The following is a 19,269-nucleotide window of genomic DNA, read 5'->3' as shown; positions in this document are numbered from 1 at the left end:
AGTTCCCTGTGCTATACAGTAGGATCTTGTTGTTTATCCGTTCTATATATAATAGTTTGCATCTGCTAATCCCAAACTCCCAGCCCACCCCTCTCTCATCCCCCCACCTCCTTGGCAACCATAAGTCTGTTCTCTATGTCTGTGAGTCTGTTTCCAACAGTGTAGATCTTAAATGTTCTCACCACACACACAAAAAAACAGTAACTCTGTGAGGTGATGGATGTATTCACTAACTAGATTGTGGTAAGCATTTCCCAATGCATATGTATATTAAACCATCATACTGTACCTCTTTAAAAAATCATATTGTATATTAAATATATACAATTTTTATTTGTCAATCATATCTCAGGAAAGCTGGTGAAAAAATAAAAACTATAAGAAAAAAAATTCAACTTGGAAAAGGTAATATTATCAAAGAGTGGAATAAATGCTGAAATAATTTCCTCCCCAAACTGATCAAACAGAATCACAAGCATTCAGAAAAAGCTGTTTGAGAGCGTGCGCCCTAGTAGACATTTCATTCTGTATCCTGTAAAAACTATATCAAAGATGTTGGGATCCAGTCTCTTTGCTTCTATGGTCATTCTCTGAACCCCTATCAGACCACAGAAAGGAACGTTACATTAAATGCTAATTCTCACTTTCATGATTTAATGAGCTACTTCTGAGAAAGCTCCTGTTCCACCAGCCCATCAGAAATGTCTGGGACGGCTAGTGTAGAATTAAGGTGTGGGTCACCCAGCTGAAACTAATGTCAATGGTTCAGTTATTCATTCATGTTCTTCAGACTCTCGGATACACCTCCACTGGTTACCAGGCAACCGCAGCTCATTGCAGTAAGTATACATTAAGCATGGCCTCTACGCGTGAGTATGAAAGGGATCTGAGGATTTTAATGAGAAGGCACTCATGAGCTGAACTAGACGATTATCTTTGTTATTATGTAAGACAAAATACGAGGAGGGCCTTTACTATCTTTCAGAAAGTGGATTAATACTATTTTCCTGAAAAGCCTTCGTGCTTACAAGGGGACAGCCCTACACAGCACAGCCTCAGAGCTGGATGATATGGAAAATCTCAAGAGTCCTTTTTATCGGCTGGAGGAATTCCGGTTAAGAACTGAGTTTAGGACAGGGGTTTACAAACCCTGCTTCTCAGGCCCTTTCACTCCTTGTACTGTAGGAAGGGAGACTCCAGGAGAAACTAGGAAGGTTTTTATTAGGGTTATCTTATCATTGTGCCTAATGTCTGCAAAAGTTTCTTGCCAAGAGAGAATTCAAAGTATTGTGGCAATGTGGCAGGGTTTGAGGTGGTGGCATGCTTTATATTACTCAAGGTGGCATTGTCGGCTGTGTAGGAGGTATATGAATTGAGGGGGGGGGTGTCGCTAAATCAGGGGGCCTATTGAACTGAGGTCATGAGAGGCTCATTTGCTATGGCTGAATGGTAAGAATGTAGTCTTGTCTGCAAATACCATATGATATCACTTATGTGTGGCATCTAAAATATGGCACAAATGAACCTATCTATGAAACAGAGACAGACTCACAGACCTAGAGAACAGACTTGTGGTTGTCAAGGGAGAGGGATGGACTGGGAGTTTGGGGTTAGTAGATGCAAACTATTACATTTAGGATAAACAACAAGATCCTACTGTATGGCACAGGGAACTATATTCAATATCCTGGGATAAAACATAATGGAAAAGAACATAAGAAAGAATGGATCTATGTGTATAACTGAGTCACTTTGCAGTACAGCAGCGAGTAACACATTGTAAATCAACTACACTTCTATAAAAAAAAAAAAAAAAAAGAATGTAGTCTTATCTGGATAGTGGTAGGCTTTTTTCTCCCCCTATGTGCCTTTTGTGGCTACTACTACTCTGGGAAGAAATTCAACTTTAGAAAGGAAACCATGTGGTTCTAGGAGTTGTTCATATATATTAGGAAGGAATGGTATAATGATAAAAACATGTTTTTAGAAAAAGACAGCCACCTTACTTATCTATGCACCTAGAATTGGAAGAAAGATTATGGCAAGTGTTTATCTGAGTCTGAAAGCATATTAGATACATAAACAGTAAAATTTCTAGCTCATGGTTACAGAATTGTTAGGAATTGACAGAATAGAGAACTACCTTATTCAACTGCTTTGATGATTTGGAACTATCAGATTCACAGTTTAAGATTTTGCTAAAATAAACGCTGTACAGATTTAAAAGTCAGATTTTGAAAGTTACAAAAAATCAATTGATGATTAAAATGCAAGCTAAAACAATAAACAGTCACTCATAAGAATATACTAGCATTAAAGCACATTGTTATTAACTTTTGTAAACATCATAATCCTTAGTTTTTTGACAGGAAAACATTGTTCCATCCATTCTTGTGATGATCACAATTTTTCAAATCATACTTATGTAAAGATAAATAGCATTCTGCAAACTTCGGGGAAAATCAACCAACAAAAGGTAACCCAATAGGCAGGGATATAATCTGGAAATGTGAATAGAATTCTTATTTTTCTAAGATATTACATATTTATATTATTCAAAGATCAGCACAGCACATATGCTCGTATTTTTAAAAACTTATTTTTCACTTCTGGAATGTTAAGTTATCCATATAACAGCAGTAAGCCAAAGACACAGACAAGTATCTTTTTGTTTTTATAGATAATGTACTTATGGACTGCATTATTTTACAGTGAATATGTTACAATCACTTTAGTTGCCATTTTTTGGCATCACATTATGCCTGCCATCAGTTGGACTGTTTTGAGATTCCCATTGAAGGGCAATTTAGGGTTTTTATGCTGCGGTTTCACACACATGCACACAAGACAGTAAGCAAGATGTGGGCCAGGAAGACATTTCTGGTTTTGCTTAGCTGGATGTCCAGCACCTAGCAAAGCTCCTGATATTTAGTTAATTCTCAGTAAGTCCTTGATGAATAGTAACCCTACTTCTATGTATTATAAATAAAACCCAAATCAAGCTTATTTCCTCAGTCCTCACCTTACATGTGGAAACTTCTCTTGGGGGAAAATAAAATCAAGAATATAGGAATATTGGCCTGTTTGTTTCATGGAGGAGAGCAGCTAGGTGGTAAGAGACTCAGATAGGTCCTAGGTGTGGCTTTGCTGCTTATATTGGGGGTATTACTTAACTTTTCTGGGTCTCAACTTCCTCAATGTAAAATTAAGGGGTTGCTGTGGTCTGAATGTTTGTGTCCCCCCCAAAATTCATATGTTGAAATCCTAATGCCCAATGTGATGGTATTAGATGTGGGGACTTCAGGAGGTGATTAGGTCATTAGGGTGGGGCACTCATGAATGAGATTAGCGCTTTTATAAAAAAGGCCTAACAGAGCTCCTAAGCCCCTTTTGCATATAAGGACAGGAGACAAAACACCTGCTATGAAGCAGGAAATAGGCCCTCACCAGAACTTGACCATGCTGGTGTCTTGATCTTGTAGTTCTCAGACTGCAGAACTGTGAGAAATAAATTTCCAACTTTTATAAACTACATAGTCTCTGGTATTATGTTATTGTAGCCTGAATGGACAAGAACAGGGGTCTAGGTTAGACAATCTAAAATATCCCCTATGATGCTGAAATTCTACAGTGCTAAGACATAATCTGTGGCAAGTCTAACTAGAATATTACTCGGAAGAATTATACCTTATTTGTCTCAGGCTACCAGGTTCCTAGCGCAGGATCAGGGAACATAAGAGATGTGTAATATGTATTTAAAGAACAAATGAATAAATGAATGATCATTATAGGTATAAATGTGGCATAAGAATCATTAGGATTTTTCACAAAAAGAAGGAACCCTTCTCTGGATACTGATTTTTGCAATTAAAATAAAGTCAGAGGATTGCTTTTTTTTTTTGGTTGAAGTATAGTTGATGTACAATGTTGTGCTAGTTTCAGATGTACAACAAAGTGATTCAGTTATATACATATATATGTGTAGATATATATTCTTTTTCAGATTCTTTTCCATTATAGGTTATTATAAGATACTGAATATAGTTCCCTGTGCTATACTGTACATCCTTGTTTTTTACCTATTTTATATATGGTAGTGTGTATATGTTAATCCCAAACTCCTAATTTATCCCTACCCACCTTTGCCCTTTGGTAACCATAAGTTTGTTTTCTATGTCTGTGAATCTATTTCTGTTTTGTAAATAAGGTCATTTGTATCATTTTTTAGATTCCACATATAAGTGATATCATATTTGTCTTTCCTTTTTTGAAAACTTGGAGTTTTATTTCATATCAGTTATTATTCTTATATTATACATGGTATTTGAATCATATGATTTAAAAAAATTCAAAACAAGTTTATGTACTCTCTTAAGAAGTGCTAATAGTGTCATTATGTCTAGAGAGATTTTTATTTCTCATCCAATACAAATCCTTTCCTAATTAGTTATAAATATTCATTTCATAAATATTCTTAAGGAGAAAAAAGGAAGAGAAATCCTTGCCTTAAAAAGTCCCCAGTTCTAGAGTCAGCTCTACCCACCACCAGAGCCTCCCATCAAGCCTCTTAGATAGCCTCAACCACCAGAGGGCAGACAGCAGAAGCAAAAAAAACTACAATCCTGCAGCCTGTGGACCAAAAACCACAGTTACAGAAAGATAGAGAAGATGAAAAGGCAGAGGGCTATGTACCAGATGAAGGAACAAGAAAAAACCCCAGAAAAACAACTAAATGAAGTGGAGATAGGCAACCTTCCAGAAAAAGAATTCAGAATAATGATAGTGAAGATGATCCAGGACCTCGGAATAAGAATGGAGGCAAAGATTGAGAAGATGCAAGAAACGATTAACAAAGACCTAGAAGAATTAAAGAACAAACAAACAGAGATGACCAATACAATAACTGAAATGAAAACTACACTAGAAGGAATCAATAGCAGAATAACTGAGGCAGAAGAACGGATAAGTGACCTGGAAGACAGAATGGTGGAATTCACTGCTGCGGAACAGACTAAAGAAAAAAGAATGAAAAGAAATGAAGACAGCCTAAGAGACCTCTGGGACAACATTAAACGCAACAACATTCGCATTATAGGGGTCCCAGAAGGAGAAGAGAGAGAGAAAGGACCAGAGAAAATATTTGAAGAGATTATAGTCGAAAACTTCCCTAACATGGGAAAGGAAATAGCCACCCAAGTCCAGGAAGCGCAGAGAGTCCCATACAGGATAAACCCAAGGAGAAACACGCCGAGACACATAGTAATCAAAGTGGCAAAAATTAAAGACAAAGAAAAATTATTGAAAGCAGCAAGGGAAAAACGACAAATAACATACAAGGGAACTCCCATAAGGTTAACAGCTGATTTCTCAGCAGAAACTCTGCAAGCCAGAAGGGAGTGGCATGATATACTTAAAGTGATGAAAGGGAAGAACCTACAACCAAGATTACTCTACCCGGCAAGGATCTCATTTAGATTTGATGGAGAAACCAAAAGCTTTACAGACAAGCAAAAACTAAGAGAATTCAGCACCACCAAACCAGCTCTACAACAAATGCTAAAGGAACTTCTCTAAGTGGGAAACACAAGAGAAGAAAAGGACCTACAAAAACAAACCCAAAACAATTAAGAAAATGGTCATAGGAACATACATATCGATAATTACCTTAAACGTGAATGGATTAAATGCCCCAACCAAAAGACATAGACTGGCTGAATGGATACAAAAACAAGACCCATATATATGCTGTCTACAAGAGACCCACTTTAGACCTAGGGACACATACAGACTGAAAGTGAGGGGATGGAAAAAGATATTCCATGCAAATGGAAATCAAAAGAAAGCTGGAGTAGCTATACTCATATCAGATAAAATAGACTTTAAAATAAAGAATGTTACAAGAGACAAGGAAGGACACTACATAATGATCCAGGGATCAATCCATGAAGAAGATATAACAATTATAAATATATATGCACCCAACATAGGAGCACCTCAATACATAAGGCAACTGCTAACAGCTCTAAAAGAGGAAATCGACAGTAACACAATAATAGTGGGGGACTTTAACACTCCACTTACACCAATGGACAGATCATCCAAAATGAAAATAAATAAGGAAACAGAAGCTTTAAATGACACAATAGACCAGATAGATTTAATTGATATATATAGGACATTCCATCCAAAAACAGCAGATTACCCGTTCTTCTCAAGTGCGCACGGAACATTCTCCAGGATAGATCACATCTTGGGTCACAAATCAAGCCTCAGTAAATTTAAGAAAATTGAAATCATATCAAGCATCTTTTCTGACCACAATGCTATGAGATTAGAAATGAATTACAGGGAAAAAAACGTAAAAAAGACAAACACATGGAGGCTAAACAATACGTTACTAAATAACCAAGAGATCACTGAAGAAATCAAAGAGGAAATAAAAAAATACCTAGAGATAAATGACAATGAAAACACAACGACCCAAAACCTATGGGATGCAGCAAAAGCGGTTCTAAGAGGGAAGTTTATAGCTATACAAGCCTACCTAAAGAAACAAGAAAAATCTCAAGTAAACAATCTAACCCTACACCTAAAGAAGCTAGAGAAAGAAGAACAAACAAAACCCAAAGTTAGCAGAAGGAAAGAGATCATAAAGATCAGAGCAGAAATAAATGAAATAGAAACAAAGAAAACAATAGCAAAGATCAATAAAACTAAAAGTTGGTTCTTTGAGAAGATAAACAAAATTGATAAGCCATTAGCCATACTCATCAAGAAAAAGAGGGAGAGGACTCAAATCAATAAAATTAGAAATGAAAAAGGAGAAGTTACAACAGACACCGCAGAAATACAAAGCATCCTAAGAGACTACTACAAGCAACACTATGCCAATAAAAGGGACAACCTGGAAGAAATGGACAAATTCTTAGAAAGGTATAACCTTCCAAGACTGAACCAGGAAGAAACAAAATATGAACAGACGAATCACAAGTAATGAAATTGAAACTGTGATTAAAAATCTTCCAACAAACAAAAGTCCAGGACCAGATGGCTTCACAGGTGACTTCTATTTAGACAGAGCTGACACCCATCCTTCTCAAACTCTTCCAAAAAATTGCAGAGGAAGGAACACTCCCAAACTCATTCTATGAGGCCACCATCACCCTGATACCAAAACCAAAGATACTACAAAAAAAGAAAATTACAGACCAATATCACTGATGAATATAGATGCAAAAATCCTCAACAAAATACTAGCAAACAGAATCCAACAACACATTAAAAGGATCATACACCACGATCAAGTGGGATTTATCCCAGGGATGCAAGGATTCTTCAATATACGCAAATCAATCAATGTGATACACCATATTAACAAATTGAAGAATAAAAACCATATGATCATCTCAATAGATGCAGAAAAAGCTTTTGACAAAATTCAACACCCATTTCTGATAAAAACTCTCCAGAAAGTGGGCATAGAGGGAACCTACCTCAACATAATAAAGGCCATATATGACAAACCCACAGCAAACATCATTCTCAATGGTGAAAAACTGAAAGCATTTCCTCTAAGATCAGGAACGAGACAAGGATGTCCACTCTCACCACTATTATTCAACATAGTTCTGGAAGTCCTAGCCACGGCAATCAGAGAAGAAAAAGAAATAAAAGGAATACAAATTGGAAAGGAAGAAGTAAAACTGTCACTGTTTGCGGATGACATGATACTATACATAGAGAATCCTAAAACTGCCACCAGAAAATTGCTAGAGCTAATTAATGAATATGGTAAAGTTGCAGGATACAAAATTAATGCACAGAAATCTCTTGCATTCCTATACACTAATGATGAAAAATCTGAAAGAGAAATTATGGAAACACTCCCATTTACCATTGCAACAAAAAGAATAAAATACCTAGGAATAAACCTACCTAGGGAGACAAAAGACCTGTATGCAGGAAACTATAAGACACTGATGAAAGAAATTAAAGATGATACCAACAGATGGAGAGATATACCATGTTCTTGGATTGGAAGAATCAACATTGTGAAAATGAGTATACTACCCAAAGCAATCTACAGAGTCAATGCAATCCCTATCAAATTACCAATGGCATTTTTTACGGAGCTAGAACAAATCATCTTAAAATTTGTATGGAGACACAAAAGACCCCGAATAGCCAAAGCTGTCTTGAGGCAAAAAAATGGAGCTGGAGGAATCAGACTCCCTGACTTCAGACTATACTACAAAGCTACAGTAATCAAGACAATATGGTACTGGCACAAAAACAGAAACATAGATCAATGGAACAAGATAGAAAGCCCAGAGATTAACCCACGCACCTATGGTCAACTAATCTATGACAAAGGAGGCAAAGATATACAATGGAGAAAAGACAGTCTCTTCAATAAGTGGTGCTGGGAAAACTGGACAGCTACATGTAAAAGAATGAAATTAGAATACTCCCTAACACCATACACAAAAATAAACTCAAAATGGATTAGAGACCTAAATATAAGACTGGACACTATAAAACTCTTAGAGGAAAACATAGGAAGAACACTCTTTGACATAAATCACAGCAAGATCTTTTTGGATCCACCTCCTAGAGTCATGGAAATAAAAACAAAAATAAACAAGTGGGACCTAATGAAACTTCAAAGCTTTTGCACAGCAAAGGAAACCATAAACAAGACGAAAAGACAACCCTCAGAATGGGAGAAAATATTTGCAAATGAATCAACGGACAAAGGATTAATCTCCAAAATATATAAACAGCTCATTCAGCTCAATATCAAAGAAACAAACACCCCAATCCAAAACTGGGCAGAAGACCTAAATAGACATTTCTCCAAAGAAGACATACAGACGGCCACGAAGCACATGAAAAGATGCTCAACATCACTAATTATTAGAGAAATGCAAATCAAAACTACAATGAGGTATCACCTCACTCCTGTTAGAATGGGCATCATCAGAAAATCTACAAACAACAAATGCTGGAGAGGGTGTGGAGAAAAGGGAACCCTCTTGCACTGTTGGTGGGAATGTAAATTGATACAGCCACTATGGAGAACAATATGGAGGTTCCTTAAAAAACTAAAAATAGAATTACCATATGACCCAGCAATCCCACTACTGGGCATATACCCAGAGAAAACCGTAATTCAAAAAGACACATGCACCCGAATGTTCATTGCAGCACTATTTACAATAGCCAGGTCATGGAAACAACCTAAATGCCCATCAACAGACGAATGGATAAAGAAGTCGTGGTACATATATACAATGGAATATTACTCAGCCATAAAAAGGAACGAAATTGAGTCATTTGTTGAGACGTGGATGGATCTAGAGACTGTCATACAGAGTGAAGTAAGTCAGAAAGAGAAAACCAAATATCGTATATTAATGCATGTATGTGGAACCTAGAAAAATGGTACAGATGAGCCAGTTTGCAGGGCAGAAGTTGAGACACAGATGTAGAGAATGGACATATGGACACCAAGGGGGGAAAACTGCGGTGAGGTGGGGATGGTGGTGTGCTGAATTGGGCGATTGGGATTGACATGTATACACTGATGTGTATAAAATTGATGCCTAATAAGAACCTGCAGAAATGAAGATCTGGGCTGTAAGGGTGCTTATTGCTATGGCCACTGTTCCTAGATCCTTTCAGCAAAGACATGTACTTATATACTAACCCATGCATATACACAGACTTACACATAGAAGTATTTCATACTATAAACCATGAGTTCATACTGATACCTCTAATTCCAATGCATTATTATGTTTCATTCTGGCCTTTCCTTTTTCTTTATTTTTAAGTTCTTTATCAGACAGTGAAAAACCTGGCTCTCATTTTCTACAATATATTCACTTCTGTTACAGGATTGCCAATATATACTAACCAGCATACATTATTTGTATGTTCTTTTCCCTTTTACACTATCAACTCAAAATACTGTTTTCCTATAAATTAGGGTATTTCTTCCTGGGCTACTTCAGGGTGGTAATTTCATTTGCAATACAGTTATACTTTGTATTCTCTCCACATCCTGGTTGAGTTTAGTTACAGGGTAGGGGAGTATATGAAACAAAACTATGTTCTAATCATTAAAGCTATACAAAAAGATACACTCCAAGAAGCATCCCTCCCTCCTCATCCTTGCTAACCTATTCCTATTCTTCTCTTTATATATCCTTTCCCATGCTGTCTCTGTGTCTGATCTCTCTAGTCTTCGGTTTATCCTTCCTGCATATCTTTTGTACCATAAACAGATACACGTTTATTTTCTTATGTCCCCTTCTTTCTTACATGAAGGGTAGTGTACCATTGTACCCTTTTGTACCTTGCTTTTTTCATTTAACCGTATATCTTGGAAATCATTCCAATCAGTTCATAGAGCTCTTCCTCATTTTTTAACAGTTACATAATGCTCCATTGTGTGAATATATCATTTATTCAAATGATATATGGGCACTGTATTAGTTTCCTATTGCTATGACAAATTATCACAACACAAAATAATTATCTTACAGTTCTGGAAGCCAGAAGTTTGAAACGGGTCTCACTGGAAGAAAGTCAAGCTGTCAGCAGGGCTGCATTCCTTCTGGAGGGTCTAGGGGAGAATCCCTCTCCTTGCCTTTTCCAGTTTCTAGAGGCTGTCCGAATTTCTTGGCTCATGTCTCCTTCCTCACTCTTTAAGCCAGAAGTGTAGCATCTTCATCTCTCTCTAACTCTGACTCTCTTGCCTCTGTCTTTCACTTATGAGGGCCCTTGCGATTACATTGGACCCACCTGGATAACCCAGGCTAATCTCCGCATCTCAAATTCCTTAACTAATCATATCTGCATAGTCCCTTTTGTCATGTAATGTAATATATTCATGGGTTCTGGGGATTAGGACATGGACTTCTCTTGGGGGGAGGCATTATTCTGCCTACCACAGGTACTTAGATTATTTCCAATATTTTGCTGTTACAAATAGTCCTTCAATGAATAACCTTGTGTTTTTACATTTTTGTGCTGTTGGAGGTATACCTTCAGGGTAGAATTCTAGAAGTGGGATTGCTAGGTCAAAGGCACGTGCCTTGTAGTTTTGTTAGGTATTGCCACATTTCCCTTCAGAAAGGTTGTACCAATTTGAGAGTGCCTGTTTTCCCAGTTTCCCCAGCAGAATATGTACTTGCTTTTTAATTTTTGCCAATCTGATAGGCAAGAAATGGTACCTCAGTCTTGCTTTAATTTGCATTTCTTTAATTATGAGTAAACTTGAACATTTTCTCACATGTTTGAGGGCCATTTATATACCTTGTTTCTGTGAATTGTCTGTTTACTGGGTTTTTGTCCCTTGTCTCAACTTTTAAGAGTTCTTTATACGTTGGAGGTATTGATCTCTTGCCTGTGGAATATATTGCAAATATTTTCTCGCAGGTTATCATTTGTTTTTGACTTTGTTTATGATGGGGTTTTTTTTGCCATGAAAAAATTTAAAAATTTTTATGTATTCAAATGAACAATCCTTTATTGCCTCTGCATTTTGAGTCTTTATTTTGAAAGCCTTTTCCTGTACTAAAGTTAAAGAGGCAGTCACCCATGTTTCCCTACAGTACTTGTATAGCTTCATTTTTTTTTCCTTTGCATTTAGATCCCTCATCCATGTGGAGTTTGTTCCATACATGGTGTGAGATATGATTTTAATTTTATCTTTTCCCAAATGGCTACCTAGTGGTACCTGCAACATTTATTAAAAACTCCATCTTTACCCTCAGTGATTTGAGATGTCACCTTTAATAACCTTCTATATGTACTTAGATCTGTCTCTGGACATGCTATTCCACTGGCCTACTTGTCTATTCGTGTACCAGTACCACAGTATTGTAATTAAAGGTGCCTTATAATATGTTTTGATGCCTGGTTAAGCTAGTATGCCCTTGTAGTTTATCTTTTCAATGTTATTATATGCTTGCTTTTTCATAGAAACTTTAGTATCAACTTGTCCAACTCTTTAAAACAGTTTGTCAATTTTTAAAATTGGGATTGCATGCTTTACTCATAGTCTCTACTTCATTCTTTCTTCCATCTCTAATTTCATTCTCCATTTTTTATTCTTTATCATTTTTTATCTTTCCCCATCTCTTCAATTCTGTGTTCAGGCATATGCTTTTCTAGTTCCCTTTCTCCTCTGTCTTGCAGGATGTTTAGCACTTTAAAAAATCAATTCTGGTAATGAGAAAAGGGGACCAATTAGCCTTTTAGCCCCTCATACTCTCATAGGCATTCCTGATCCCACTGAGTATGCTCAGCCTTGAGACACTAAGAGACCTTAGCAAGTGTCCCCTCCAGAGCCATGGCAGAACCTAAGTCATTCCAAAAGATCCCTGTGACCTGGTCCAGAGGACATGGATGTATTCCTGTGTGCCCACCTTGGTACAAAAAGGAATCACTTCTTGTTCATTCCTTTTGCACATACGATATTTCAGGGTTTTTATGCTTTTTTCCCCCAGGAAATTTCAGAACAAAAAAGAATCCCAGTTTAAAGTGAGTTCACTAAATACCAATTTAGTTGTGATGTACGTGAAATATTGCAAAGGAAGCAGCACAGATTTAGGTAGGTACTGAGTAGACATTGTCCTGAAGAACCAGAGTAATTGGGGAGAAACTAGCTTCTCTCTCTTAAGAACCATTTATTTAAATTTGACTGACTGTAATAGCAATTTAAAGTATAATTGCTTCTATTATAATCTTTGAATAAAAGTATTTCTTATATCTAAAACAAAACAAAACAAAACAAAAAGTCCCCAGTTCTAGTGGTGATTCGACATAACATTTAGCCCCCAAATTCTATCAGTCTACAGCTTTAGACATCATTTCCAGGCTTATGCTCACATTAATAAATGAGGTTTTTGCACAAATAGGTGTCAGAACCACAAAGTGCTATATCTTTTAAACTCTTATTGAACAGAAATAGTGCTATTTTTAGCATCAACCTAACATAAACTTATTTGCCATGAAAAAAAGATTTGTGGACTTATAAACAGCTTACCCTCAGGGAATATTTTAAATGGAAAATTCTAGCATTATGTTACAAACATATTCTTCTTATAGGATTAAACTGGAAAGCTCTTTTAGAATGGCAGTTTGCTGCAGTAGAAAGATAGGACTTAACATTCTTGTCCTGCCACTTACCAGAAATATGACATTAGCAATTTACCTTAACTCTTGGAATCCTAGTTTTTGTCTAAATAAGAAGGGAAATAATAGGCAATTTGAAGGGTTGTTATGAAAATTAAATAAGATAATGTTTGTGGAGCATCTGTTTTGGTGCTTGGCACAGAATGGTACAGGTCCTCCCTATAAGGTCCCCTTTCCCCTGATGGAGAGCTCCCCTTTTGTTGTAATGGCTGGGCGAAGTATTCGAATCTTCACCACGCTAAAAACACTCAAACTTTTCTCAAAATATGACCCTTCATGCTTCATTCAAAACCAAAAAGGACTACTCTGAGCTTGGTAAAGAAGATTCAAATACTAACCAAAAAACTTGGTACTTGTCCTTGACGAAAATTTCAAAGGGAAGATGGGCAGATAACATGAGGAATTACATGAGACTGTGAGTGACTGAATGAGATGGCTTTTCTTTCTCTTGTCTACAATAGGAGCTGATCTCCTAGAAATGGCCCAAAGGGCTATGTGAATTCAGAGATAGGACTGATAACTGCTGAGCCAGGAGGAGTTCATCAATGACTTCACTGAACCCATAATAGCGATAGAGGTGGTGGATCTTGAAAGATGACTAAGATATTCCAATTCTCTGAAGAGTGCATGTGTGCTTGTGGGTGAGGGGGGATTTGGAGGGGGGTATGGATGCGAGGAACGTCTAGGCAGAAGAAACAGCATGAGCAAAAGTGAAGGCACAAAGAGCATGGCTCAGAGAAGGCAGATCATCCCCATGTTAGCAAAGGTCAACTGATGAGGAACAAAGGCAGGTGCTGAGACTCAAGGGGTCTGTTGTGCTTCTATTATGACATGCTAAGGAATACAGGAGGCAAACTTTGCTCTGCAGTTGATGGGGCAGCCAACACTGGCTTCGAAACTGTTACATACCAGGAACTGTACTTTGTTGTTTTATGGATATTATTTTCTAGTCTTCACAACAAATTAGATATATCTTTTCAGGTGGGGAATGTGAAGCTCAGAGAGCTTAAGTAACTTGCTGCTCAAGATTATACATTCTTCCATTAAGCAAATGGCATGAAAGAGCAATAGGGTTTTAAAATATTAACATCAGGACAAACCATTAAAGAATGGAAATGATGAGATCTGAATGTCAATTAGGAAGTTGATTTAGGCAGTCATGTTTTAAAAGGAAAGGAGATTAGGAACACTGAAAAGAGGGAATTTGTGTTCAAAGTGAGGCTGTTAGAGATTTGAGCAAGATTTCTTAATACAGGTTTATTCTAGAATGACATGCATTTTAAGATAATAAACAATGTTGCTTCTGTGTTTTAAAGTTACTTGATGACTATATTACACAAGAGACAGTGCAGCATAATAATTAAGTGCTCAGGCTCTAAGCCAGACTGCCTGGATTTGAATTTTCACCCCAACTTACTGAACCTCAGGCAGGTGATTTAACCTTCCTGGGCCCTAGTTTCCTCATCTTTAAAAAAGGAGATGATAATATTACTTATAGATTTGTTTAAACATGAAATGAAGTATATGTTCATACAAAACAGTGTTTGGTATAAAGTAGGAACTCAGTAAGCATTAACCAGCAATTGCTTTGTGCCTATGTCCTTATTCACCAATTGTTTGTTTAGAAATTATGTACAGTGTGCCAAGCACTGTGCTTGTTTCCAGGGATGCAAACATAATAGGGAAGAACTTTTGTATACTATTACAAGTTAATCACTAAAAGGATGCTGTCTATAAGCTTAAATTATACATAATGGCCCATTTCTGGGAACCCTTCTTCCCAGGTAATGAGTGTTAAGCTAAGATACCTTTGTTTAGCTCACAGGAAACATCTTGACTAGGCCCACCTGTGAATAACTGCAGGGAGGAAGAAATTAACACATCTGGCTGACCAGAACCAGGAAATGTTTGACTTTCCTGCCTCCCCTTTTAGTATAAAAGAAGCCTGAATTCTAACTCAGGCAAGATAGTTCTTTGGGACACGAGTCCACCATCTTCTTGGTCTGCCAGCTCTCCAAATAAAGTCATTATTCCTTGTCCCAATCACTTGTCTTTCAATTTATTGGCCTGTTGTGCAGTGAGCAGTAAGAGCTTGGGCTTGGTAACACAAAGATGAGGATAACAGATGATTTCTCTTAACAGATGGATAGCACTTGATTTTTCCAACATCATATTCTGTGGTTCAGCAGAAGTACTACGACTATATCTTGGTTAAAGCACTTTCTACAACTCTTTGGGCACCAGTGATTTAAAATATCTATTCATAATGTTGCTCATTAGTTTCAGGACTAATAATTCCACTTCTCCTACCCCCTCCTCCAATATGACATTAAGGTATGTTCAGCCTGAGTTATCTCTTATGATGGGTGTGCCCCTTGACCCACCAGGCAGTATTACGAAGTTAGTGAGATGATTTCAGTAGTCTCTGCCCACTTATGTGTACCAAACTCTCAGAAGCTGAGTGTTTGCATCACTGTCTCAGGAGTTTCTTCCTTGCTAATTCATTCGACTTATGTGTAATGTAGTATGCATTATTAATGGGTGTATTTCTCTTCCCAAGACTATTTTTTTCTGAATATGACTTTATAAAGCCTCATTTCCATAAACTAGAGAGAAATGTGAATGATTAGAATTTTCGGTGTTGTACCAAACTAAGGAAGATGTGAGAACACCAGTTATATACTGCATTTTAAACCATACCATTAAGCTACACATCCCTGTGTCTCCCAATTTTAGGTTATGAAGGGGTCCAAGAAATTCTGCTCATGGCCGCATTTTCACATTGTCTAAAAGGATTCTCAGTTAGGCATTGCAGGTTTAACATTGACATTGGTTGAACAGATGAAAATTTGTTGGTAGGAGGGACACCATGTCCTTGTGAGTGTACCCACAATACATTAAAATGGACAGATGAGCAGTCATCATGACCTCTGAGAAAAGATTGAAAAGGAAAATGTCTACATAAATAAATGAGAAGGAAATGAAAATAGCGAGGCACTCGCGTTTAAAATAAGCAAGTGAAGTGCCAAAATGATTAAGTACAAAGCCTCTTTAATATCCAGGAAGCCCTTTAGAGTGAGTGCGATTGTGGGGCAGCGGTGAATTGTTTACCTGTCAAAAAAGGCAGGCTTTGGCATCCTCATCACTTTGCTTTCCAATATATTCAGTTTTTATTAAGGGACATGGGAAATGTTCAGACCATAAGGGATCTTCAACAGCAAACAACCATTACTGAAAGACAGTGATCAGATCCATAATAAAATAAATCTGAAGCCTGAGATTTAAATGTGAATGTAGGAATGAGACTGATACCCTGTGAAGTTCTCATATTGGGCGTACAGAAGGTTGTGAAATGCGAATATTAGAAAAGTAAAATTCATATTTGGTGCATATCTGAGAATTTAAAAAATCTTCCCATTAATTTGATACGCAAAATGGGAATATTGACAAAGACTCTGTTAACACTAACAAGTTAATGCTGCAATATTGTATAGCTTAGAATATGGCTTTAAATATATTAGGTTAGTTTTTTTCAGTGTAAAAATATCCAGCTTTACATTTAACTTAAAATTTTCTTTCCTGAGAATCATTTATTTTCCTTGGGAGAAGCAAGTAATCCCTGTTCACTTTTCTTCCAATAATTTTGGGAGAAATTAATGAAGCACTGATGGGTCGGTTAGGATCTAACCAAGAAAAGAGAAAACAGTCTAAATATTTAAAACAGATGGAATTTAATACAGGAAAATGGTTATACAGATGATGGAAGAATTGAGAAGCTAAACTGAGGATAGCAAATCAACCTGGAGGTTAGTACCAGCAGGAAGCCACAGACACCACTACCCACAAGTCTCAAGGGACAGAGGGAAGAGGTGACATTACTGGAGCTCAGAGTTCAAGGTCACTGGGGGAAGCTAGAGGCAACAGCGGGTGGGTCTGGGGGCTGGAAAACCCAGCCTCTAGGGGTCAGCCCCCAAGGAATCAGCAGAATAGAAGCAGGGCAAGGAGTGGACGTGAAGTTGAAAACAGGCACAGACCGGCACAGTGGAAAGCTGAGAGTTAAGTAAGTTAAGAAAATAAGTTTTCCATTTTCATTTTCTCCTCCGGAGCAATGTTACACTAGGCAAATTGATTTACTGATATTTTTAAAGGGCATTAAGTTTAGCTCCTGGGAATTACATTCAACAAATATCTTGTAAATAAATGAAATCACCATTTTAGTTCCACATATGACCTCAATAAACCAAATTTACACACCCTTAAGATGATGAGACATAATCCACCTTCACTTTGAAGTTAAAAGGTAGAAAGGAGTCATCACTGTCTTTTTGGATTAGATTTAGACAGTGGCCAATGCTCTGTCAGTTGCATTGTTTTATTCAGAATTGTAAACAGAGGTACATTCTGATGTTCTGGAAATCACCATTCTTTAAAGTAGATAATAAAGCCACACTTTGAAAACAGGACTCAGGAGGAGGTGGAAAAAGCCACACAATTTCCTCAATAAGACCACCACTCAATTCCTCTATTCCTCTCTGTTCTGCTGAGAAATGACAGTGGCATATTGCAGACTAATAGTAAAGCACCAATTTGTACGCTCATGTCTTTGGTCGCATGGAAGGGTAATTATGTATGGTGATGTAAAAAAATATATATCCATCTATCTCTTGATCAGGAAAACAAAGCTTAGTGTGTGAGCACGTGTGCGTGCTTAATTGTGCACAGCAGTTTGAAAACCACACCTAACCTAAAGCATGCCCTACCTTAAATTAAGCAATATGAGATCTCCCGGTGGGCAGCCTCTGAAATATTAGCCTTATCTCACACCCGGACCCGTAATGATTAAACTGTCATTATCACCATTAAATTTTTCTCTAATTTATGTCATTAAAACATGGTCTTAGCTCATTTGGCTTATTACTTTGATACTAAATACTGTTATATATTTAAAAACTTGATGACCTGTAGAATAGAATGAAGCATTACCGCATCTGCTTAATAGAAATCAACAAGAGATGTCAAGGTCATCTCTGTATCTTACACCTCATCATTCAAGATGGTTTCTGATAATAAAAAAAAATAAACAAAAGGCACAGAAACTAAGTCTTTCACTATGTGGCACCTCATTAAAAGTATAAAATGCTGGTTATACTGAACCCCATTTTCTTTTCATGCAAAGAAGAGAAACACTTTAAGGGGAAATAGTTCAATGTCCATCTTAAATTTCTTGTCTCAGACTCACTCACCTAAAATTCAATGAAGAAACAGCATGAACTTTTCAAAACCATCTATTTTCTTTTCTTTGAAACGGCAGTCAACTCTGGCATTTAAAGACTTTCCAAGCGTTTCATCCAGGGACTGGTAAATCTCACTTATCTGCAATGAGAAAATACACTTTTATTTAACTAAGCAACTCACACTTACATGTTTATTACAGAAACAGAATGGGCAGATCTAGAACATATGGTGTTTTACAAATCCGTTCATCCACTAAGAACAATTTGTAATACTCAACTCAGAACTTTGGTTTTCATTTACTATAAGAAATGTTGAAAAAACAGACATTTGTGCCAGAAGTTGTTTTACAGAGGAGGATGGTGAGGACCAGAGGGGTAAAGTGACTGTCCAAGATTAAGCAGCTGGTTAGTAACAGAGTAGCCTTGAACCTTGGGCTGCTAACACTGCCTCTTGTTTTTGGTTGATTAAAAACTCAGAAATGGGAAAACCTGGAATCTTCTGTTTTCCAAGTTGGTAATTTTCTGGAATATTGCGTCACCATAATTTCTCCTAAAGCCAGGGAAACTACAGTTGAAGGCAGAATCCTCAGACCAGCATCCCCCCCAATGGTAGATGCAGGCGTAGGCTACCGCAGAGGCACCCTGACATGATTGAATGACCCGCACGCTTTATGATGTTGTAGAGCAATGGCGTAGATAGTAAATAGTTCAGAATATGGTCTGTTGGTGTTTCTTAACAAGGGGGAATGATTTTATAATCTTTTGCCTTCTGAGAAAACTCACAGATGAGAATGGAAGGAGAGGCTCCTGGGCGCACGCGGCAATTTGC

At 37.2% G+C, this 19,269-nt stretch overlaps 1 protein-coding gene across 26 annotated transcripts in view; it reads right to left on the bottom strand.

Moving 5' to 3' along the window:
* The window catches only part of DTNA (dystrobrevin alpha), a 397,669-nt gene that overhangs the window by 203,968 nt on the left and 174,432 nt on the right, over positions 1-19,269 (bottom strand). For all 26 annotated transcript variants that reach the window (XM_059895344.1, XM_059895341.1, XM_059895343.1 and 23 more), the window contains one exon: positions 18,450-18,579. The gene's annotated coding sequence lies outside the window, so the exon portion shown is untranslated. The remainder of the gene's footprint in view (positions 1-18,449; positions 18,580-19,269) is intronic.

The sequence above is a fragment of the Balaenoptera ricei genome, chromosome 14 (assembly GCF_028023285.1).
Source record: "Balaenoptera ricei isolate mBalRic1 chromosome 14, mBalRic1.hap2, whole genome shotgun sequence".
NCBI lineage: Eukaryota > Metazoa > Chordata > Mammalia > Artiodactyla > Balaenopteridae > Balaenoptera > Balaenoptera ricei.
Note: the sequence above shows the minus strand (reverse complement) of the source record. Positions and strands in the feature narration are given on the sequence as shown.